Source organism: Typopeltis vanoorti, chromosome 14 (assembly GCF_054136105.1).
Source record: "Typopeltis vanoorti isolate ZY-2024b chromosome 14, IOZ_Tvanoo_1.0, whole genome shotgun sequence".
NCBI lineage: Eukaryota > Metazoa > Arthropoda > Arachnida > Uropygi > Thelyphonidae > Typopeltis > Typopeltis vanoorti.
The window spans coordinates 118,296,364-118,323,094 of record NC_143562.1 but is presented as its reverse complement, the minus strand read 5'-3'; the positions used below and the strand labels follow the sequence as shown (position 1 = coordinate 118,323,094).

At 39.3% G+C, this 26,731-nt stretch overlaps 1 protein-coding gene across 4 annotated transcripts in view; it reads right to left on the bottom strand.

The window, feature by feature from the left end:
* The window catches only part of unc80 (unc80, NALCN channel complex subunit), a 1,852,146-nt gene that overhangs the window by 19,485 nt on the left and 1,805,930 nt on the right, over window positions 1-26,731 (bottom strand). The gene's annotated exons all lie outside the window — the stretch shown is intronic.

Here is a 26,731-nt window from a genome sequence, read left to right as displayed (position 1 = left end):
TGGCTTGTAGCAACACCCCACCAAATATCCTGTCTTGCCCATGTCTACCTTACACCATATGGTTTCAAAACCATTAGTGCCACTGCCTTCCAAAGCCTCCACTCTTAGAGGAGAAAAGTCATCACTTATCATAAGCAGTACTCCACCATCATGTTTCTCCCTCCTATCCTGCTGAAAAATGCTGCACCCTGTTAGTTTTATTCCTATTATTATATCATCTTCCGTCAACGACGTCTCAGTAATCTCAATAATCTTTGCCCAGGCAGATGCTATCAGTGCCACCAATTCATCTCTTTTATTCTGGATACTCCTGGCATTAGTATAAATCATAAAAATGTCACTGCTTCCATACTTATCATTATCCCCTGCAGAACCCACTGGACTCGGTGTTACCTGATGTCATCCACCTCCCCCCCCCCCCCCCCAAGCACCCATTCCTAAGAGGCCACCCCTACTACCATCCACCCTGGGAACTCTAGTTTCCCTGCATTGACACACTGACTCGTTCAGAAAACAGCAATCTCTCCAGATGTCCATGTCCTTCCTCATTCAAATGCAAGCGGTCTCTTGCATACAGTTCCTTTCTGTCCTCAAATGCCCTCCAAGTATCTGCATATTCGAATCCTCTCTTCTGACACATTCTGGCTATTATGCTATTCATTATTACTGATCTTCTGCTAAGGTCCTCTTTATCATATCTAGGTAACACACACACACACACTATCGAGAGGAAGAAGTCTGACCCCACGTCCTCGTGCCCCCCCCCCCGGACCCTTGAAGCTTTTGATAAAATTTCTTAAGGTCCGATTTCAAGGTGACTAACGTGGCAACGGCATTCAATTTTCCAATGAAGAGTCATAGAAAGAACTCAACCAATGCTCCTGCGTCCAGGGCAGCTGACGTATTTGGGGTGGCAGTCCGAGCTCCTGATGATAAATATGCTACGAGGACTCATATTAACATTTTGCAACTCAATATCAGTGGTACTCAGAGAAAAATGGATGAAGTTAAATACATGCTTTACAAAAACAATATCCATATTGCTTGTCTACAGGAAACAAAACTGAACAAAAATCTGAACTTCAGCATCAAACGATATACAATTCTTAGGAAGGAAAGAGCAGGTGGCAGGCTTGCTATCCTTTTGAAGACCCCAGAAATCAAATTCAAAGAAATCACTCTAAATCAATATTTAAATAATAACAGTTCGACAGAAACTCTAGCTGTCGAAATACACCTACCAAACCATTCTATTTCAATCACAAACATCTATCACCCTGATAATACAAATATTGATACAGACATCACTGAAAAGCTAAGCGAAGCTCCAACTGATACAACCATCATACTTGGTGACGTAAATGCAAAACGTCCAGCTTGGGGCTTCCCCGATTTAGACCATAAAGGTCAACACTTGGAAGACCTCTTTACAGATTTGGAACTAACAACAATTAAAAATGGACAGAGCACCTATCTCTCTAAAACTATGGGAACTGAATCTGCTATTGACATCACAGCTATTAATTATAGCACTGCATCAAGTGCACAATGGAAAATTTTGGGAAATGCCATCAGTGACCACAGACCCATAATAACAACACTAAACTTCAAGATTGATCAAGAACAGCAAATCAAAAGGACATGGAACTTCAGAAAAGCCAACTGGACAAGGTTTACTCAAATCTTGGAGAGCCTCTGTCAAGATGAACCTGTCTCTGGAAACCTTGACAGGAAATTACAAATCCTTACTTCACACATCAATAAAGCTACCAAAGCAACAATACCAAGAGGCAAATGGAAAAAAAACTGGATATCATACTGGAAAGATCACAATATTGATTCAATGATTAGAGAAAGAGACAATATCAAAGAACAATTCAGAATTAATAAAACTGATGAATCCAGAAAGAAATTAATGGACATAACACATAACACAGGACTAACACATGGCTATCTGATAGGTATCAACAAGTTGTGTATGGGGGTGCAATATCCAGGAAAAGGAAAGTCACTAGTGGAGTGCCTCAGGGATCTGTTTTAGGGCCATTACTATTTAACTTGTATATTAATGATATTGGCGAAGATTTGGATGGAGATATTCAGTTGTTTGCAGATGATGCAAAGTTGGGACGAACCATAAAGAGTAGTGAAGATGTTGTGGCCTTGCAAGAAGACTTGAATAAATTGAGTGATTGGGCAAGCAAATGGGGATGTGAGTTCAATGTTGCAAAATGTAAGGTTTTAAAATTTGGAAAACAAAGATGGGATGCAGAATTTATGCTTGGTGAGAATATATTGTTGGAAGTAGAGGAAATAAGAGATCTGGGAGTGATAGTGGATAAGGATCTAAAATTTAGGGGTCACATCGCCAAAATTGTGAAGACAACACAAAGACTTCTGGGAATGATGAGGAGGACACTGACGTGTAGAAGTAGGGAGATTCTTGTTCCATTGTATAAGGCTTTGATTAGGCCACACATGGACTATTGTGCCCAGATTTGGTCACCTGGTTTTCAGAAGGATGAAGAGATGTTGGAAAGGGTCCAAAGGCGACTGACTAAGGTAGTTTCTGACCTCTGGAATGTCGAGTATGAGGAAAGATTGAAAAGATGTAATTTGCAGAGACTAGTGGAGAGAAGGAAGAGGGGAGATATGATAGAGACCTACAAGTTGGTAAGGGGTTGCTATAGGATCAATGGTGGAGAAGTTCTACAGCGAATAGTGGGAGATCAGGGGAGAACCAGAGGTCATCCCTGGAAACTGTATAAAGAGGGTGTGAGTAGGGGAGTGAGAGGCAGGTTTTTTTCGTGCAGAGTTGTGAATGATTGGAATGCCTTGCCTGAGAGTGTGGTGTCTGCAAGGAGTTTGAATGTGTTTAAGACCCGGTATGATGAGATGTGTGTGAGATAAAAGGACCTCCTAGATGAGTCTTTGACTCCATGAGGTCTTGTTTAATAATAATAATAATAATAATAAGATAGAGCAGGAAATGTGGAAGTGCAAACAAGAGAAATGGGCAGCACTTTGCAGTAACCTGGACCCAAGAAAAGACAGCCAACACTGGAACATTATTAGAATCCTAGACAACAATATCAAAGAAGAGAACAGAAAACAACCTTCATCATAAATGCCGGGAAACAAGCTATTACAGATCAAGAGATTGCAAACACACTGGCAAAAACCTATTCAAACAACTCCAAACTTCAGTATAACAGAGAGGACAAGACCCTCAATAAACTCACAAGTAAAATACTAAAACAAGCAAGAACATACCAAACTAATGACATCTTCTCCGAAGAATTTACACTAAGTGAACTAAATTCATCAATCGAGAAAACTGCACCTAATAAATCTCCTGGTAATGATCTTATCTTTGGCCATATGGTCAAACAGCTTGGCAAAAACACCAAACAACAACTTGTGGACATTCTCAATACCTCTTGGCGAACAGGCAAACTTCCAAAAGAATGGAAAAAATCAGTTATTGTACCCATCCTGAAACCTGACAAAAATGCTGCAGAATGTCAAAGCTATAGCCCTATCGCATTAACTAGCATACTCTAAAATTACTAAAAGAATCATACACTCCAGGCTCATGCACTGGCTGACAAAAAATAAGAAAATTAACTACTACTAAACTGTCTATAGAGCCCGTCATTCAACAACAGATCAATTATTCCACTTCTGCCAAACAATAATAGACTCATTTCAGGAAAAACCAACAAAAAAGACAACTGCCATATTCCTTGATATGACTTCTGCCTTCGATCGTGTTTGGATCAAAAAATTAATACAAACAGTACATGATATTGGAATTGGAGGAAACACTTTAATATGGATTGCCGATTTCATTAGAGGAAGAAAGATCAAGGTTAGAATCAATGCAGCAATATCAAGAGAGCAGAGAACCTGGGCTAGTGTTCCCCAGAGCTGAGTACTCGTCCCTTACTATTCCTTTTATATGTCAATAACATTCATCCCTACCTTACAGATGACACAAACATAGCTTGCTGTGCAGATGATATAGCCATCTGACACACTAGTGCTAAAATCAAAGAATCAGAGGAGATTCTAAACAAATCCATGAGACCCAAAGTCATGATCAGCAACAAGCTAATTGAAGAAGTCACAAATCCAAAATACCTTGGTATTAAGCTTGATCAGGAATTACGTTTTGCACAACACATCTCTAACACTTCCAACAGAGCTCAAAAAAATTAAATATTGAATACTGAAAAGGCTTTGTGGAACAAATTCGGGTGCAAAGCCAAAAATCCTCAAAACTATTTACACTACACTAATAAGGCCAATAATGGAATATGCAGCACCTATCTGGTCACCTTCGGCCTCATTGGTGAAGGAAAAATTAGACAAAATACAAGCAAAAGCATCCAAGATTATCATTGGTGCAGTCTCATCCACTAACAACATCAGAGCCCAACAGGAATGTGGGCTCGACCTGCTGGAGGACAGACGAAAATTTGTCACCATAAAATTCATAAATAATATCAGAAGCTAACAAAGTGATCATATCTCCCTAAAAACTTATGAATAATGGAATCAAAAATGCAGACTTCACAGATCATCAACTTGACAATATGATTACACTATCTGGAAGGAAATAGGTCTAGAGCAGCTAAATGCCCACATAAACAAAAAACCTCTATTTTCCAGTCCTTTACCTCCAAATATCTCCATAAATCTAAATCTTACCAAACTCTATACAAAAAAAGAATCAAAAGAAATACATATATCTTCAAGGCCCACCCTTCCTAATTAGGTTGTAGGGGCAACAGCTGCAAGAGGAACTTCCAATGGTCACAATCCCATGCCACTAAGCTCAGGTGTTCTGGTGGGATTCCCAAATGTGTCCACCCAAGGTTTTGGATATAATCTATCCAGCAAGTCCTTGGCCTTCCATGTGGCCTCCCACCTTCTGGCTTGGCAAAGAGGGCCTGGTCAGGGAGCCTCTCTTGTGGCATTCTGACTAGGTGCCCATACCTATGTAACTATGATTTCTCAACACAGAGAAGCAGTGGTTGAGTATTGAGGGTTTCCCGAATTGCAGAGCTTCTGACTCTGTCGAGTGTTGTCAGCCCTGCAACTCCTCGAAGGAACCTCATTTCAGCCGCTTGGATTCGTGTCTGCATTCTTTCAGTCATTACCCAACTCTCATGACCATAGGTGAGGATGGGGACATAGACTGTATTGAAGACAGCCAGCTTTGCCTTCTGGCTTAACTCCCGCTTCAATACTACCGAACGGCCAAGCTCCCGCAATATTGAGCTTGCTAAGCCAATTTGAGAATCTAGCTCTGCATCCCATTTTCCATCATTCGTGAATATGGACCCAAGGTATTTAAACTTCTCCACCTGCCTCATTGGGACTCCACTTACATGTAGAGTGCACTGGGATGGTTGTCTTGAGACCACAAATGTTTCAGTTTTGGCCACACTGATCTTCATTCCGGCGTCTAAACAAACAGTTACAAACCTATCCAGGGTCCACTGGAGGTCATCTGTGGAAGAGCTAAGCAGAACTAGGTCATCTGCAAAAAGCAGACGTCCAATGCTACATCTTCCAATTCTGACACACTCACTGCCTCGGCTGTGCCTATCAATCCAGTCCATAAATGTTATGAAAAGGAGGGGTGACAGAACACACCCTTGACGGAGGCCAACGGAACCTTTCACAGTCTCCGTACAGGAGTATAGAGTGGATGGCCAACTATTAGGGACTTGATGGCAGCTAATAGTTGGCCATCCACTCCATACTTCTGTACTACTTGCCAAAGCTTATCCTGAGGAACCCAGTCATATGCCATCTCCAAGTCCACAAAACGTGTAGACATTCTTGGCATATTCCCAAGATTTCTCAAAGACTTGCCTTAAAGTGAAGATTTGGTCAGTTGTGTTTCTACCAGGATGAAAGCCACATTGTTCTTCCTGGAACTTTGACTCAACTATACTCCTGGACCGTCTTTCCAAGCACCTAGCATACACCTTCCCAGGCAGGCTGAGCAGAGAGAGAGATGCCACGATAGTTACGGCAATCCTTCTGGTCTCCCTTCTTGAAGACTGGTATTATTATGCCTGTCTGCCATTGCTTTGGTGCTCGCCCAGATATCCGAGCAGCCTGACATACTCGAGTCAGCCAGATAACACAGTTTCGATTTAAGGCTTTTAGCATTTCGGGCTGAATTTCAATCATTGCCAGCAGCCTTGCCTGATTTTAGCAATTTTATTGCAAAATAGACCTCTTCTGCTGTGAGACTAGTCATTGCCCCGATCTGCTCCTCTTGGATGTCTACAACTGCTGGGACACCCAGGTTAAGAAGGCTCTCAAAGTATTCCCTCCATCTGTTCTGTGAAGGATATCCTTCTTGGTTGTTAAAAGTGCACCATCAGAGGCCTTAATTGCACTTGCTGTGCACGATTTCCTCCCTCGAAGGTGGTGGATGGGCTGCCAGGATACTTTGTTTGCATTTGCATAGGATCAGTCTCATCTTTCTCCAAAGGATTCCCAAGCCTTCTGCTTTGCTGTCTTTACTGCCTCAGCAGCAGCAGCTTTTCGTGTCTCAGCATACCGCAAACGCATCTCAGATGACATGACCCTAAGCCATGTAAGGTAAGACTCCTTTTTTGCCTAGACAGTTTTTTGAACTTCTTGGTTCCACCAAGGTGTCCTTTTCTCATTGCCCGTTGCCACGCCGAGCCACTTTCTGCCACAGCATGAGAGTGCAGAGGCAGTGACAGCTGTTCTGAACAGCTTCCACTCTTCCTCAACATCTGCAGTATGCTTGGGAATCTCTTTGAACCTAGAGGAAATGTCATATTCAAAATTCTTCCTCACAGCCTCATTTTCCAATGCCTCCCATTTCACGCAGTCTAGCAGCTAAGGCCTGCCAGCTTTGATGGTAGCATCTGGTTTCTGAAGCCGTAGAGTGCACACAACAAGGTGGTGGTCAGTTGACAGTTCTGTCCCTCTTCTCACACGAATGTCCAACACTGAGGAAAATAGGTCTGCTGAGACTATAAAGAAGTCAATCAGAGACCATCAAAAGAAATGCTCAAAGAAAAAGGCCTAAGTACTATCAATATGATTGATGGAGGTGCTGGTGTTCTCCTTCTACTCCCGAAAGTTGAAAAACTTTCAATAAAAGTTGGATCAGGGAGAATTGCTTCCACTTTTACCAGCGAACTTTATGCAATAAATAAAGCACTCGAAGCCTACTTAAAATTATCATCATCTCAACAATCTGAGGGAATTATAATTTACAGTGACTCAAGATCAGCTATGGAGGCAATCAAAAATGGCAATACCAAGCTCACACAAGACACCCAGAAACTCTTAAATCAACTAAAGTGTTTAGGAAAAAGTTGCATTTTACATTGGATTCCTGCTCATGTAGGCATTGATTACAATGAAGCAGTTGATAAATTAGCAAAAAAAGGCCAGAGAACTCAATCAAGATAACTCTTGCTGATGCTAACGCACTAACAAAAGCTAAACTAATTCCACTGAGATCAGTGATACAACATCAAATTCCCGAAATCAATGTTGACAGATTTCATGATAGCATGACTACGAACAGGACATTATAGAGGAATGAAGATCAATACAGATGATACGAGAACATACAGAAACTGCAACAACTACCCCAATACTGAAGTAACACCCACTCACCCACATCTTTACCTGTCCAGAAATTACAGCAGCCTTGCAAGGAAATAGATCCTAATCTTGAACAGCAGCTCTTTACAAACAAAATTATCGACATAGCCAAAGCAGTTCAAGGAGCACATGGAAATATCTAAGACTCTTCAAAGGACAAGACAACAATAACAACAACAACAACAAACACTATCTTTCCTCTCTGCGTTTTCTTTTGTACAACTTCAAGAATGAATCTCAGATCTATTTCTCGCCACTTGATTTACACTGCTTCTCAAGTCATTCGTGCCCACCATCAGAATCATCTCACTGATGCTTTCACCCTTCTTAATTACCATAGCCACACTTTCTATTGTTCCTCCAGGGAAACACTCCTCTTGTTTGCTTTTCTTTTTTTTTAACTTAAAATTTTCCAGTTTTAATTTTATTTTCAGCACAACAGTTTATAACCAATGAACACACAACTGTATATATTATAGAGGGATTCCAATATAACACATAAACTTGACTGTTTCTTTTATTCATCTCTGTTCATCTTGTCTTATGATACACAAGATGAAATATCTGCATAATATATTCATTTCTACTGTTGTTTAGGTGTTGATTCTACAATAATGGATACCCGACGGGTCTCATTATACACGAAAGAAGATTTTAGATGTTTGACTATCTCATAATGGATGTCATGTATTTCTATGGTACTTGCCTAACACTGAAGCAAAACAGCTTTCAGTTCTTTTTTTCTTGAATGTGGCATTGTATCAATAGTTTCAGATGATTCAAAGTTTTTTCTGTTTTACTACTGCTGTTGATATGGAAAAATTCTACTTGAGAATATCTGCAATTGCTTTTGGTTCAGGAATTGTACCGTTTCAGGATTGAGACTGAATAGGTGTGGTATTTTCCCCCCTTAATTTATGGATTTTGTTCTATGTCATTTTGGATCTGCTGATCTGGTCATAGAAGATGTATAATTGAACCCATCAGTCTTTTTGACTTTTATGGCAGGAGTATGTTCTTGGGAATGGGAATATTTGAAAACACTGAAGTTTCTTTGTGGTAAGGTATTTGCAGATTCCTCCAAAAGCTTTGTTTTGAATGTTTTTGGTAGCTTTTCATTATGTATTCTAGACGTTTTGGATATTTCATTTTTGGGCAACTTATTATACACTCTGTAAGGTAATACACTGCTTCACTGATAGGAGCTGACTGTCGCAGAATGAAATTTTACTAAGGGTGAAAATTTGTTCTTCTACTCAGCTTTGTCCCAATCATCTGTTTTTTATTGTGATATGAATGATGCAGAACTAGGGTGTGCATGTAACAAAATGGATATAAAAAATGACTGTTCCCATTGTTAGAAGCATGGTAAAGAAACTGTTAATTTTACAGCAGAGAATGTTTGGTTAGTCATGTAGAATGAAGGTTTCACTTTGGGTATTTAAGGGAGAGAGAGATTATTAGTGTCAAGCATGTGCTATCACATTAATTTCAGTAGTGTTTCACTGAGCACCGTAGCCATTTTAATATCTTGTAGGGAGTGCTTAAGGGTTAAAGCAGTCTAACTGAGAGGAGACCTAAACATAGCCTTTAAAGGAATGTGGAGAACTGACCAGGGCTTCTAACCTAATGTCCAATCCTCATCTTCTCGTGGTGCACCCTGTTAGGTGCTAAATCCCAAATTTCCACCCAGGGCTGGTAATTTGCGATTTAGCTGACCAAACTGTATTCTTATTGGCTTAAACCACAACATAAAATGATGGTACAACATGACAGAAATTCACGCTGGCTGGGGTGTTGCCCAGTTAAACAAGGTCCCCATTGTTTTTGCCAGGGAACTAGGATGAACAGCGAAAAGTCAGCTACTGGAACAAATTATAAAACACAACCCAACTCAACATCACCAGAGTTCAAGATCAGTACGATCAACATAAGAAGCCTGAATGGAAAAGAAACGAGCTAACTGAGGAATTGGATAAGTACCAGATCGACATAATAGGTGTGACTGAAACAAAAAAGACAAAAACTGATAACATCTTTCTGAGCAATAAATACAAAATGTTATAATCCATCAATCACATCAAGGAAAAGAAGCAGTAGTCATAGTATTCAACACTAAATACAAGGTCTAATCTTCTTGAATGGCAGGCAATATCAAGTAGAGTAATGTGGGCAAATTGGGGAACTGGACAATGAGACGTATTTGTGCCTATGGTCCCACAGAAGGCTCTACTAAGGTAGAAGTGGAGGAATTTTTTGAGGTTTTAGAGAAAGCAGCTGACACAATGAAAAAGGAAAAGTTGGTATTTGTTGGGGATCTAAATAGCAGATAGGAAATGATTGTCAGACATACAAAAATGTTTTGGGAAAATTTGCAGAAAAGAGCAAAGCTAATAATAATGGCAAATACCTGTTGGATTTCTGCTCAGGACATGGACTGGTTATTACTAACACAATGTTTCAACATAAAAATGTACACAAATTCACATGGAGAGAAGAGGCAAGGAATAATGAATGAGTTTGAGAATGAGTTTGAGGGACGAAGTGAGCTGTATGGGAGCGATGGACTGCATTTGAGTGGTTATGGTGTGAGTCGCTTGGAGAGACTGCTGCTGGAAGGTAGAGAAATGAATAGAGAAAATGAATCAGATCGAGAGGGGAGTGATGTGGAAGAGCAGGAGAGTAAGACAGGAGAGATTGAAGAAGTGGAAATGAATGGAGAGGTGAGTGGTATGAGTATAGAAAATGAGAGAATGGGTGTGCAAGAGGAGCAGGGAAACTGGGAGGCCCAGGGTGGACAGGGATACACAGCGTGAGAAAGGTGGATGCTCCAAGAGGAGGTGAGAGCATGTGTAGGCAGGAAAGTAATGGGATGACCAGGGATCAAGAGGAAACAGATGTTGTTGCAAAGGGTTCTAAAATGAAAAAGCAGAAAGAGAAATAGCCCCAGTCCAGCATGGAGAGAGCACATCGAGTGAATGGTATCAGTGGAACTAGCTGTAGATCCAGAAATGAGTTGTTGTGTTTGTATACCAATGCTAGAAGCATAAGAAACAAGGCGGATGAAATGGTTGCACTAATTGTGTCTGTGTACCCAGAGATTGTTGGAATAAGTGAGACATGGTTAGATGAGGACGACATCCTGACAGGAATAGAGATGGAAAGGTATGATGTGTTTCGTGAGGATAGAAGGGATAAAAAGGGAGGAGGAGGAGTGCTATTGATGATAGAGAAAGAGTTATGTCCATACAAGGTAGAGATGCAAGAGGGAAATAGGGCCAGTGGTTTTGAGGCAGTATGGTGTGAGATAGAGGTGAATAGAATCAAATACTTGGTGGGATGTTGTTATAGACCTGGTAATGTGGATGGTGGTGATAGTGAAATGTATAGTCAAATAAGCCAAGCAAATAAGAAAAGGGTGATCATTATGGGTGATTTTAATTATGGCAATATAGACTGGATTGAAGAGATAGCGACTGGAAGTAAAGAAAATGAGTTTCTTGAGTTTTTGAGGGATAACTACCTCAGACAGTATGTAACAGAGGGCACACGAGGATTAAGGGTCTTGGATTTGGTCATCTCATCGGAGGATGTAATTATAAATGAGGTGTCAAATCATCCACCAATTGGTGAAAGTGACCATGAGGTGATTACCTGGGTGGTTGCCAGCAGTGCAAGGACCCCTGTGAAAAAAGGGTATATGTGGAACTACAAGGGGGGTGATTATGAAGAGCTCAGGAGACAGCTTGCAGGTGTAGCGTGGAATGAGGAGTTAGCTGGAAAAGAGATCAATGCAGCTTGGGGGATTTTCAAAAACTATTTAGTAGATGCAACGTCTAAATGTATACCACGGGTGAGAAGGTTAAATAAGGTAGGTGTGAGATGGATGAATAAAGAGATTAAGCATGCAATACAGAAAAAAAAGGCATTGTGGAGACAGCATAAGAGAAGTGGAAGTAACCAATTTCATGAGGTCTACAAAGACCAGGCAAGGAGGGTGACTTGGTTGGTGAGAGTAGCTAAAGAGAGCTATGAACAGCAGTTAGCTAATGAAGCCAAAAAGAATCCTAGGGAGTTCTTTCGATATGTAGCCAGCAAAAGAAAGAATGATTATGGAAGGATGACATTGATTGGAGGAAATGGTATAAAGACAGCTGTTGCAGAATGTGTTGTGGAGATACTTAATGAGCAATTCATAAAGATCTTTCAATCTTGTGAATGTGACTTCATGGAGAGATTAAGAGCAGTTGATGATGGGGAGGAGAGACTGACTGTAAGTGAGCAAGAGGTGTTTGGGGAGTTGAGTAAACTAGATGTAAATAAGGCTGTGGGACTTGATAATATATCACCACGTATTCTGAAGGAGTGTGCCAGAGAGTTGACACCTGCCTTGACATATTTTTTTAATACGAGTCTTGCACTTGGTCAAGTTCCTAAAGAGTGGAAGGAGGGCAAGATTGTGCCACTTCATAAAGGAGGTGATCGAACTCAAGCATCAAACTATAGGCGTATCTGTGTGTCAGGTGTTGTGGTTAAGTTGTTGGAGAAGCTTGTGAGAACTAGGATCCAGAGTTGGGTTGACAACAATGGTATAATCTTTGATGGACAGCATGGATTTGCTAAAGGGAGGTCATGTTTTAGTAATCTACTTACTTATTACAATAAAGTGACTGCTTCCTTGGACAGAGGAGAAGGATACACAGTAATATACTTGGATTTTGCAAAGGCTTTTGATAGAGTACCTCATGATAAGTTGACAGTCAAACTAGAGCAGATGGGGTTGGATATTAGATTAGCGCATTGGATTGGAGACTGGCTATCTGATAGATATCAACAAGTTGTGTATGGGGGTGAAATATCCAGGAAAAGGAAAGTCACTAGTGGAGTGCCTCAGGGGTCTGTTTTAGGGCCATTACTATTTAACTTATATATTAATGATATTGGTGAAGATTTAGATGGAGATATTCAGTTGTTTGCAGATGATGCAAAGTTGGGACGAACCATAAAGAGTAGTGAAGATGTTGTGGTCTTGCAAGAAGACTTGAATAAATTGAGTGATTGGGCAAGCAAATGGGGATGTGAGTTCAATGTTGCAAAATGTAAAGTTTTAAAATTTGGAAAACAAAGATGGGATGCAGAATTTATGCTTGGTGAGAATATATTGTTGGAAGTAGAGGAAATAAGAGATCTGGGGGTGATAGTGGATAAGGATCTAAAATTTAGGGGACACATCGCCAAAATTGTGAAGACAACACAAAGACTTCTGGGAATGATGCGGAGGACACTGACATGTAGAAGTAGGGAGATACTTGTTCCAATGTATAAGGCTTTGATTAGGCCACACTTGGACTATTGTGCCCAGATTTGGTCACCAGGTTTTCAGAAGGATGAAGAGATGTTGGAAAGGGTCCAAAGGCGACTGACTAAGGTAGTTTCTGACCTCTGGAATGTTGAGTATGAGGAAAGATTGAAAAGATGTAATTTGCAGAGTCTCGTGGAGAGAAGGAAGAGGGGAGATATGATAGAGACCTACAAGTTGGTAAGGGGTTGTTATAGAATCAATGGTGGAGAAGTTCTACAGAGAATAGTGGGAGATCAGGGGAGAACCAGAGGTCATCCCTGGAAACTGTATAAGGAGGGTGTGAGTAAGGGAGTGAGAGGCAGGTTTTTTTCGTGCAGAGTTGTGAGTGATTGGAATGCCTTGCCTGAGAGCGTGGTGTCTGCAAGTAGTTTGAATGTGTTTAAGACACGGTATGATGAGATGTGTGTGTAAGATAAAAGGACCTCCTAGATGAGTCTTTGACTCCATGAGGTCTTGTTTAATAATAATAAGAAGAAAAGTCTCATTGACTTATGTTATTGTTGATAGTGATGTTTTCTCCCTGGTGCAGGACACTAGAATGTACAGAGGATTTGAAAACTGAAGTGATCACCACGTAGTCTTGAGCAGAATAAAATTTAATTTCATATTGAATAGAAGAACATGTAAGAAAGTTTTAAAGTGAATAAAAGTTGAGCAGCTCTAAGATGTGAACTGTACACTAAAAAACACAAACATTAATCAAGAAAAAATGATAGAGTTTGAGAAGAGGAACCAAACCTTGGAGATTCAGTAGCAAGCCCTGAAGAAAACATTAATTGATTCAGCCAGAGAGGCATGTGGTGAAGTTGTCTCCAAGGTTAAAAAAAGTAAGAACTCCAAGGTTGACAAAGGAAATTAAAGAGGTAGTGAAGGAAAAGAAGAAAGCATATTGAACGTTCCTGTTGAATAAGTGGGCTTGTGCTCTTAGAGAATACAGAGACAAATGTAAGAAAACTAAACACTGTAAAATTAGCTGAACAAAAGTCATGGGAAGACTTTACTAAGAACATAGAAAATAAATATCAAGAAGGTGGCAAGGTATTCTGGAGATTGTTGAAGAAGCACAGAAATGGAGGAAAGTGTGCTATAAAAGTAATCACAGATGATAAAGTTCACATGAAAACTGGAGAAAAAGATATCCCTCATGTATGGAGTAATTACATCAAAAGTTGCTAAGTGAAACAATCGGTGACAGCACATTGGTAAAAAACACTCAATAGGCATGCAATCAGGAATATATATATATATATATATATCTATACTTGAAGTAGAAAAGGCTGAAATATGGAAAGGCAGCTGGAGTAGTAATATTTGACCAGAAATGCTCAAGTATGGAGGCATAAAAGTCTTACAGTAGCTGCTGCATAGTTCAGAAGGCCTGGACAGAGGGATGAATTCTAGATGATTGGAGTAGAGCTCTCATAGTACTCATATATAAAAAGGGAAATAAACCTGAATGCGAGAATTACAGAGGTATTTCTCTACTGAGTGTTCCTGGTAAGATTTATGCAAGTATACTTGATAAGCCATTGAAAAGGATTGTGGAAGGGAAGCTTGATTCAGGCCAAATAGAGGCTGTCAGGATTAGCTTTTCACTTCATGACAAATAGTTGAGAAATCATGGGAATATAACAGAGATCTGTATTTAAGTTTTTTTGATCTCGAAAAGGCATATGACAAGGTGCCAAGAGAAAAGCTATTCAAAACGCTATAGTTGTATGGTGTCAATGGGGAATTATATCAAGCAATACTTAGTCATTATTTGAGTTGTAAGTCAGCAGTTAGAATTGAGGGAAGTACAGGAAGATGGTTTAATGTTAAATCTGGTGTTAGACAAAGATGTACATTATTCCCTCTGTTATTCATTATCTATATGGATCACATTATGAAGGTAAGTGGTATTAAACCGGATATCAAAATTGGAAATGTTAATCTCATCTCTTTGCTTTATGCAGATGATGTTATACTTCTAAATAAATTGGCTACAAGTCTACAAAATTCTCTGACTAAATTGAATAACTGTTGTAATAGATATGGTATGAAGGCAAGCAATAACAAGACAAAGACAATGAAAATAGGCAGAAGCATTGAAAATATCAACTGCATTGTGAATGGAGAACCTATAGAACAAGTAAAACATTTCAGCTACTTAGGCATGATTTTTAATGAAAATGGTAAGTTGAAATATGGAAATAGACAACAGAATCACCAAAGCTTAAATTTAAATGGAATAATAAAGAAATTAGCCAAAACACTAAATCAGCTGTATACAAGACAGTGTTCAAACCAATTTTAACTTATGGATCTGAGAGCTGGGTTAGAATAAAACACTTCATCAAAGACTAGAAACTGCAGACATGAGAGTCCTGAAAAAGATTAGGGGCATGAACAGATGGCATCAATGATATTGTTATTGATGCCATCTGTTCATGCCCCTAATCTTTTTCAATAATTAAAATTATTAATATTAATATTAAATAAATTCAAATATTAAATTTAATAATTTAATATTAATAATTAACATTAAAAAGAGGATATTAGGAAAGAACTTGACATTTTTTAGCATGTGTTAGCAGAGCTAATCTCAGGTGGTATGGTCACTTAAACAGAATGGGAGAGGAAAGATTAGCAAAACAAATGTTATCTGCCAGGTTGGCAGAAAAAGACCCAGAGGAAGATGAAGATATAGGTGGATTGATAGAGTAAAAAGTGCTGTAGAAGACAGAATTATAAGAACTGATAATGTTGGAGTCTTGACAGGTAACAGATTGATTTGGAGGAAAATTGTAGATAGGAAGTTAGTAATGATAAAAGTTTTTCATGCAGTACTATCATATTCTGTACACCCCTTGAGGGTACATGTCAGGAATTTGATGATGATGATGGTAACTTCAACACAAAATTGTTGAGGTTGTCTTGGGATATATCTGCATGAGTCAGTAGATGACTGAGCATACTGTAATCAGAGATTCTACTGAGATTAGGAATGGCATTTGGTTGTCCACAAGGATAGTGGCCCCTTTGTGGGTAATTCCTTCCTCTATTCTTTCTTTATGGATGATGGTAACATATTGTAATACAGTATTTTATTCTTTTTTGTTCTTCAGCCTATTTTCATCCACTGCTGGATATTAGCAATTCATTAATTTTCCAATTCTTTCTCTCTTTAACTAATATCCACTCTCAAGCCGACCTTGATATATTTTTTTAATACGAGTCTTGCACTCGGTCAAGTTCCTAAGGAGTGGAAGGAGGGCAAGATTGTGCCACTCCATAAAGGAGGTGATAGAACTCAAGCATCAAACTATAGGCCTATCTGTGTGTGTCAGGTGTTGTAGTTAGTTGTTGGAGAAGCTTGTGAGAACTGGGATCCAGAATTGGGTTGACAACAATGATATTATCTTTGATAGACAGCATGGATTTGCTAAAGGGAGGTCATGTTTTTGCAAAATCTATGTATATTAATACATAGATTTTGCAAAGGCTTTTGATAGATTACCGCATGATAAGTTGATAGTCAAACTGGAGCGGATGGGGTTGGATATTAGATTGGTGCATTGGATTGTAGACTGGCTACCTGATAGGTATCAACAAGTTGTGTATAGGGGGGCGAGATCCAGGAAAAGGAAAGTTACTAGTGGGTGCCTCAGGGGTCTGTTTTAGGGCCATTGCTGTTTAACTTGTATGTTAATGATATTGGTGAAGATTTGGATGGAGATATTCAGTTGTTTACAGATGATGCCAAGTTGAGACTAACCATAAAGAGTAGTGAAGATGTTGTGGCCTTACAAGAAGACTTGAATAAATTGAGTGATTGAGCACGGGAATAGGGATGCGAGTTTAATGTTGCAAAACGTAAGGTTTTAAAATTTGGAAAACAAAAATGAGAACAAAAATTTGTCATCACATTTGTTTTAATTAAGTTAATTTTTAAACCTTTCCTCCTTCTTTCTCTGTCAAGGTCATTTATTAGCAATTATTAGCAAAATATAAACAATTTTGATTTAGACTGATGTTAATTCCCATGAGACATTACTAAAGCGCCTCCGTAGCACAACTGGAAGAATGACGGTACATTGCACCCTTCGATTGGAATAGGCCTAAGTTCGATTCTCGTCGCGAGGGGAGGAATCTTTATCTGGACGATTTCAATTGAAGGTGAGTAAGCCGATCTCATACGGAGGTAGCAGGGTTTTTTCTCCCGGAAACTCGGGTTTTTCATCCCACATATAGACAAATCGGCCCTTCAGAACACACGCAATTTACAGACAAAAAATACTAGTTGTGGTGGTGTTGGAGGTGGGCAGTAGATGGCGTTGATGGAGATGATTCGTAGTAGAGGTTCGGTGTAGTGGTTGAGACAGTTGTAGGTGTCCTCCCGTGATGAGTCTTCCGACTCCTTGGAGGTATCAGGAATAATAATGATAATGAATAATAATAATAAAGACCTTCTAATGTAACAGAAAACAATTTGGGTCATATCCAAGGATGGGTGTCTTAGCAACTTTCTTTTGAAGAAGAATTCTGTCCTCTTTACATTCCTTTGAAACTTGGCCTATCATAACATGCTGGCCTGGTTGGCCGAGTGGTTAGCTTATCTGCTCTCCAGCCAAAATGCTGCGGGTTCAAATCGTGCCGTTGGCATGGATGTTTGTGATTGTCTGTGAAAATACTCGGCGGTAGATGGTGTTGGTGTAGATGATGAAAGTAGTTATAGTTCGTTGTAGTTGGTAGATTGAGTAGTGGAGACAGAGAGTTGTGGAATTGGTGCCCTCCCTCGATGAGTCTTTGGACTCCCTGGAGGTGTCATATTATAATAATAATAAGATTTATGTCAAAGCAGCTGCTTACTCCCTGGAACATTTCCTGAAAACAACAGGTGATGTGTCAGTCAAGTTCTGCCACCATATTAACATCAACTGTATTCATTTCTCCATAAACCTCATGCTTGATAGTTGCTTCCTCCTCCTTTCATTCAGAACTTTTCATGATGCAATGACAATGAATCATCATTATTATTATTACAGCCTAGGTGGAGTCAGACTCATCATGGGAAGTTCATTCAACTGAAAACATATTTCATGACTTATTTTTAACAATATTAACTACACCAAACAATTTTATGAAAGGGTGTTTTATTAAATGCTTATATTTCACTGAATTTCAAATCAGCATCATCAGAGCACAACACAGCTAGTATACGTGACAATGAGTAAGTGAAACAATACAATTGTAATTGATAAAAGATCTAAAGTCCTATTTTGGTACCCTCTAATGTTATACAAAAAAAAAAAAAAAATACACATTTCCACATTACAGACATGTGGAAGTTGCTCTTACAATAACAGTCTCCCAAATTTTTCACAAATTAATGCAACCATATTTGTTTAGGTTAGGAGAATTCTTCAAAGCCATGGCTGACTCAAAAAATAATCTTTCAGATCTATAACGGCTTCTAAACAGCACATTTCGTTTTCTTCCATCTAATCCTGTGTGAAGGGGTATCCAACACGTGGTCTGCAAGTCCTGACTTGCCATAGTAATAGTAGTGAATATATTTTTTATGTTCTTCTAGGTGGATGTTACCTGATGTTCCTGTTTGCCCATAGTAGGCCAAGTCACAGTCACAGGGAACTTCATACACTCCAGGGTGTGCTAGAGGGTGAAGTTTATCCTTAGGTGAGTGGATCAAAATTGCTAGTTTAACGTGAGGTTTGGATGTAGTACGAAGGCCATGTTTCATCAGTACTTTGGCTATCTTTTCTGATGTACCTCTGACATTGAGAATAAAAATGGTAATGTTGTGTTATTGTGTATTAGGGAAGGGAGTGGTAATGGAGGTATGGAGTATTTTATCTATTTTGTATGAATTGTAGCCATTGGCCAAGAATCTATGGCACAGATATTTGAGTTCTGTGGACAGAGCTTATCATTATAACAAATGGCTCTGGCTCTGTGTGTAAGTGTTTTAAAATGCCATACTTTTGAAATGGATGATGTGATTGTTTATGTAGTATATTCCAGTGTGTGGGCTTTCTGTAAATGGAAAAAGATAGTGGTCCATCTAAAAAGGGAGTTGACTAATGTGTCAAGAAATGGTAAACAGTTATTTGATTCTTTTTCTACTGTGAAGTGGATTTTGGGGTGTACGTAGGTGACAAATGCATCCAAAGTCGGAAAATAAAAATGACAACACTGACGCAATGAGTGAAATAGCTCTATTACGCAAAATGATACATAGTGTAAACCAGCAACTGGAACGTTGGCAAAAATCTTTAACAAGCGTACCGACGAATAATCGGCAAAAGTATGATAGAAAAAATAAGGGTATGATAGTGAGTGTAAACAAAATGAAAGAGCGTGTATTGTATGGAGATTCCCTAGTAAGAGGTGTGTTAGTTGAGAGTTTAACAAAATCGTACCAACCCGGTGTGACAGTAAAGAATGTAAGCGAGTCAATTAGGATGCAAAATCAGCGGGTGAAGGAATTGATAGCGGTAGTGGGTACAAATGATTTGAAAGGAAATAAAATGGCTATGAATGAGGATGTGAAGGAATTGCTTGAGGTAGCTAAAGAAAAGAGTAAGAAAGTTAGGATGGTGAGTTGTTTCCACGGCATGACAGTGAAGAGTATAGAAGGAGGGCCATAATTGCTAATGACTTTATGCGTGAATTATGTTTGATGAGTGATGTGGAAATTGTGGATGTGTGGAATGAGTTCGATGGGCAAAAGGATTTATATAAAATGGATGGATTACATCTGAATGGTTTTGGTGTGCGGAGACTTGAAAAGGTGTGGTCGAATGTGGTGGAAGTGAAGTTACAGAACCAGGGAAACTAGAGTTATTAAGGTGGGCGGGGAAGTAGATTTGCAGATTTTAGGGAGACAGTTGAGTATGTGAATGTGTGTAATATGCCCAAGCAAGTAGGAAGAACCACGAATCAGAATGGGATAGTTAGTATAAGGCATCAAAATAGGGATGGGACAAATCAGCTTCTTCAATTCATGTATACAAATGCCAGAAGTATTAGGAACACGAGGGAAGATTTTTGGCCTTGGTTGGCACTTCCAGGCCACAGGTTATTGGCATTAGAGAAACATGGCTGACAGAAGATGACACAGCTAGTGGGTTTGAATGTGAGGGGCATGGTATGTTCAGGAGTGACAGGGAGAATAAAATGGGGGGAGGAGTGTTATTGATGATGGCTGATGAGCTACAGCCAAGAAGAATAGAAGTGGAACTGCAGGATAGAGAAAATGGCACATTTGAGGCTATTTGGTGTGAGATTGAAATTAGCAGAACTAAATATACAGTTGGATGCTGCTATAGACCAGGTGATGGAATAGATGGTGGAGATAGTATGCATAAACAAATAGAAGAAATGAGTGGAAGGAGGGTAATTATTATGGGAGATTTCAACTATGGTAACATTGATTGGAAGGAGGAGAGGACACATGGGAGGAAGGAATTGGTTTTTATGCGGTTATTAAGGAATAACTATCTGCGACAGCATGTAATGGATAATACTAGGGGTCAGAGAGTGCTTGACCTGGTAATTGCATCTGAGAATTTGACTGTAACGATTATGACCACGTTGCCACCAATTGGTGAGAGTGATCATAGTGTCTTGACTTGGGAGGTGGCTAAAGGTGTGGATTTTACAATTAAGACGGGGTACATGTAGAATTATCGGGCTGGTAAGTATGACAAGCTTAGGAGATTGATTGGTTCAGTGCCATGGCATGTACAACTGCAAGGGCTAGAAGTTGATAGTGCATGGGAGGCGGTAAAGAAGTGTTTGCATGAAGCAATGGCTGACTGTATACCTAGAGTCCGAATAATAAATCAAGTAGGAGTTAAATGGATGAATAACACCATTAAGCTTGAGCTGCAAAAAAAGAAACAACTATGGAGGGAATTTAAGGAGAAAGGTGACCTGCAGGCACATGAACGGTATAAAGCGCAGGCCAGAAGGGTAACGAGTGTGGTAAGAAAAACAAAAAAAGGATTATGAAAGAACACTGGCCATGCAGGCTAAAGAGAATCCTAAACAGTTTTTTCGATATGTTGCTAGTAAAAGAAAAAACGTATATGGCAGAATGATTTTAAAGAATGCCTATGGTAGGGAGGTAACCGAATCAGCAGATATATTGTTGAATTACTGAGTGAGCAATTTGCAAGAACATATCTTCCAGGTGGTGACATTGCAGAAATGAATGAACCAATAGATTATACGGGAATTGTGGTGAATGAAGTGGATGTGAGTGGTCTATTGCAAAACCTCAATGTCAATACATCTGTGGGATTGGATGGTATACCAGCTCATGTTGTATGTGAAGCGGCTAAAGAATTGTCTGTACCCTTGATCATTTTGTTTAATTTGAGTCTCGGGTCTGGGTTAGTCCTGAGGGGGTGGAAAGAGGGGAAAATAGTTCCACTGCATAAAGGAGGTTCCAAGACTGCTGTTGCAATTTACCGACCGATCAGCATATCAGGAGTCGTTGTCAAGGTTTTGGAGAAAGTAGTCAAGAGAAAAATACAGGAATGGATAGATGAAAATGGGGACAGCATGGTTTTGTGAAGGGTAGATCGTGCCTCACTAACTTGCTTACGTTTTATAACACAGTGACGGCTGAACTGGATAAGGGTAATGGTTATGCAGTGATACTGCTGGACCTTGCTAAGGCCTTTGACAGGATACCACATGGAATTCTAATCAGTAAACTGAAGCAGATGGGGATGGATATAGGGTTGGTGAGATGGATAGGAGGGTGGTTGATGGAGAGATACCAGAGAGTGGTTTATTCAGGAGTGGAGTCCAAAAGACGGCTTTTGACTAGTGGTGTGCTGCAGGGTTCTGTTCTTGGACCACTACTTTTCAATTTGTTCATTAACGATATAGGAAAGGATCTGAGAGGAAGTGTTCACTTGTTTGCTGATGATGCAAAGTTGGATAGAGCAATTGTAAGTGCACAGGATGTCAAAATTTTGTAGGATGATTTGATTAGTTTTGAGGACTGGGCTAAGGAAAATGGATGTCAATTTAATGTGGCTAAGTGTAAGGTTATGCATTTTGGAGTGAAAAGATTAGCAGCATTATATCACATTGGTGGAACCATATTGGATAGGGAGTTGAACTTTAGGGGGCACATTGCAAAAGTGGCCAAAACAGCTCATCAAATCACTTGGTTGCTGAAAAATACTTTAACATGCAGAGACAAACAAGTTATTGTTCCTCTATATCGAGCCTTGATAAGACCCCATCTAGACTACTGTGCCTAGATATGGGCGCCAGGTTTCTTCTTGATGGGGAGGAGGTGGAGAGGATCCACAGACGAGTGACCAAGATGATAGCAGGTCTGTGGAATGAACCTTATGAGAACAGGTTGAAGATTTGTGGGTTGCAAAAACTGGTTGATAGGCGGAAAAGGGGTGATATGATTGAGACATTCAAATTACTGAAGGGTTTCTATAGGATTAATCCAGAAGATATTTTTGAGAATAGGATTGGTGGTGGGAGGACTAGGGGCCATATATGGAAGCTGGGCAAGAGTGAGGTTATGCAGGAGTGTTAGAACTAGGTTTTTTACTTGGAGAGTGGTGAATGAGTGGAATAAGCTGCCAGACTCTGTTGTGGGTGCTATGACCGTGAATGATTTCAAGGCGAGGTATGATAGATACTGTGTGAATGTCGAATAGTTGCTGTTGACATGATGTTAGGGCCTCCCTCGATGAGTCTGTCGAATCCTTGGAGTTGCCCAAGATAATAATAATAATAATATCTTACCAGGAACACTCAGTAGGGAAATACCTCTGTAATTCTCACATTCAGTTTTATTTCCCATTTTATATATGGGTACTATGAGAGCTCTACTCCAATCATCGGGAATTCGTCCCTCTCTGCAGGCTTTCTGAACTATGCAGTGCAGCCACTGTAAGACTCTTATACCAACATACTTCAGCATTTCTGGTCGAATATCATCTACTTCTGCTGCCTTTCCACATTTCAAGCATTTGATGGCTTTTTCTACTTCAAGAATGGATATGTATTCCTGACTGCATGCCTGGTTAGTGTTTTTTACCACTGTGCTGTCATCACTATTTGTTTCATTTAGTAATTTTTCGAAGTAATAACTCCTTACTTCAAGGATATCTTTTTCTCCCATTTTCATGTCACCTTTATCATCTCTAACTTCTTTTACAGTACTCTTTCCTCCATTTCTAAGCTTCTTCAACAACCTCCAAAATATTTTGCCACCTTCTTGATATTTATTTTCTATGTTCTTGCCAAAGTCCTCCCATGACTTTTGTTTAGCTAGTTTTACACACTGTTTAGCTTTATTACATTTGCCTCTCTATTCTTTAAGAGCACAAGCTGACTTATTTGCCAGGAACTTTTGATATACTTTCTTCTTTTCCCTCACTGCCTCTTTAACTTCTTGTGTCCACCATGGAGTTCTGATATTTCTATCCTTGCAGACAACCTCAACACATGCCTCTCTGGCTGAATCAATCAAGGTTTTCTTCAAGGCTTCCACTGAATCTCTAAAGTTTGGTTCCTGTTCTCAAACTCTTTCATCTTTCTACATCTATCTCTCATTCTGAGATTTTTATTTAATAAGGTTAAAACACCTTATGGTAACTTGTTCTGGTAAAATACTTATAAACTCTGTATTACTAAAATCTTGGTATTTCCTGGTTCCCACTGATGAGACCTCAATAAAGGTCAAAACCAGTCTGGGTAGTGGCCCCTTGCCTTTAATACATAGCATAATACATCTCCTCCAGGAGATGCGCTTTGCATTAACGGTAAATATTAAGAATAGTGATCAGAGCTTATCCACCTTTACCATGAGTTGGCTTGACTTGCACTATGTGTGGGGTCGCCTAGACTTGCAATACTTGCAGGTGCAAACTTGACTTACTTGTCTGTTTGCTTACTTGGGAAATGGAGTAAAACCAGGTTTAAAATAGCTTGGTATCTTTAACATTTATTATACCTAAGGTAAAATACTTTTTACATCTTTCATTTTTTCTTCAATAATCTTTGTGTATTTTAGTCTACAGTTCACATCTGAGAGCTGCTCAACTTTTATTCGCTTTAAAACTTTCTTACATGTTATTCTTTTCAATATGAAATTCAATTTTACCCTGCTCAAGACTAAATAGTGATCACTTCCAATTTCAAATCCTCTGTAAGTCCTGCACAAGGGAGAAAACATCACTCCAACAATAACATAGTCAATGAGACTTTTCTTATTTCTTGCCTCTTCACTCCATATGAATTTGTGCACATTTTTATGTTGGAACATGGTGTTAGTAATAACCAGTCTATGTCCTGAGCAGAAATCCAACAAATATTTGCCATTATTATTAGCTTTGCTCTTTTCTCCAAATTTTCCTAATATATTTTTGTATGTCTCACAATCATTTCCTACTCTGCTATTTAGTCCCCAACAAGGACCAACCTTTCCTTTTTCATTGTGTCAGATGCTTTCTCTAAATCCTCAAAAAATTCCTCCTCATCTACCTTAGTAGAACCTTCTGTGAGACACATAGGCACAATTAAGTCTCATTGTCCAGTTCCCCATTCTGATATTTGCCCACATCACTCTACTTGAGACTGCCTGCCATTCAAGAAGATCAGCCTCTTATTTAGTGTTGAATACAATGGCTGCTCCTTCTTTTCCTTGATTGTCATTGCCTGAATATAACATTTTATATTTATTGCTCAGAAAGATCTCACCAGTTTTTGTCTTTTTTGTTTCAGTCACCCCTAGTATGTCGATCTGGTACTTATTTAGATTTGTTCCAGTAGCTGACTTTTCGCTGTTAACCCTGGTTCCCTGGTGAAAACAGGGAACCAGGGTTAACGGCGACGCCCCAGTCAGCATGAAATTTTGTCATGTTGTACCATCATTTTGTAATTGGTTTAAGCCAATAAGAATTAGATTTTGTTTGGCTAAATCCCAAATTTCCAGCCCATCCTTGTTCGTTCAGTATTCAGGTAGATACCCAAAGGGTGCACCACGAGAAGATGAGGATTGGACATTAGATCAGAAGCCCTGGTCGGTTCTCCACATTCCTTTAAAGGCTATGTGGAGGTCTCCTCTCAGTTATACAGCTTTGACCCTTAAGCACCCCTAGCTATAATGTAGAAATGTGTAATTGTTTTTTTTTTTTTTTTTTTTTGGTACAACATTAGAAGATGTCAAAATAGGACTTTAGATCTTTGGTCCATTACAATTGTATTGTTTCACTTACTCACTGTTGCATATACTAGCTGTGTTGTGCTCTGACGATGCTGATTTGAAATTCGGCGAAATATAAGCAGTTAATAAAACATCGTTTGGTAAAATTGTTTGGTGTTGTTAATACCGTTAAAAATAAGTCATGAATAACTGTCAACACCTAAGCTTATCTGTTAGCTTAGATTGAAAACACATTTATCATACTGAATCTTAAAATTCTTAACACTCCCTGCATTACAACATATTCTATTAAAGCATACCATTCACCCACAATTTTTCACGGAAAAAAAAAAAAATCTACTCCTCACAACCATCTTCACCACACTGTTATATGACTTTCACTGATGATCTCTGGTTCTTCCTCTCTGTGCCATCTACTCTTTTTTAATCTCCTCACTAATGTAAACCTATCTATCATATTACCTTTTTTCTTCCTATCTACCAATTTCTGCAATCTGTATTCCATCACCCCCCCCCCTCTCTCCATAGCCAACATTCCAGAGCTCTGATATTGTCTTAGTCAGTAATTTTTGGACCCTCTCTAATGTTTCCATATTGCAATGAAAACCACATGACCAAATCTGCAATCCAAGTGTGGTTCTGACCAGTGCTTTATACAATAAGACAACCACCTCCTTATCCCTACATGTTAGCATCTCATAACAGCACTATGATGTGCAAGTATTTGAAACACTTGCAATATGCTCTCGAAATTTCAGTCTCAACTGTCAGCAATCACTGACAGATCTCAAATCTCATCCACTTCCTGCAGTACAGCACTGTCAACATAGTACACAGCCTTATATTTCTGCACTCCAAAATGCAACACCTTGCACTTATTAATATTAAAACTACAATCCCATTCCTTTGCCCACATCAAACGTCTATTCAAATCTTCCTGAAGGGAATTAACATCATCAGTACTACTTATAATGCTTCCAAACTTCACATCTTCAGCAAACAACTGATGATCCCCCCTAATCAATCCACATGATATATCATTTACAAACAAGTTAAACAATAGGGGCACAAGACCAGATCTCTGGGGCACACCACTGATTATCCTCTTTTTTGAGACATTGCTCCATCGTACACAACTTTCTGGTGTTGTTCAGAGAGCCAATCTTTAATCCATCTAACCAGTATACCATTCACTGATGGTATACTGGTTAGATGGAGATGATACACTGATGAAGTGCTCATTCAATAATTCCATTATGTCCCTTGCAGTGATCACTCTGCTGCCATAACTATCTACCAGTATCAACCTGCCACAATTATTCTTTCTATTCCTTGCCACAAAGCAGAAGAATTCCCTTGAATTAACCCTGGCCTGACCAGCCAATCTCCTCTCATACAACACCTTTTTTTTTCTTTACTATGCTTGTCACTTTCCTAGTCAGCACTTTATACTCCTCATGGATCTGTTCACCACCAACTGT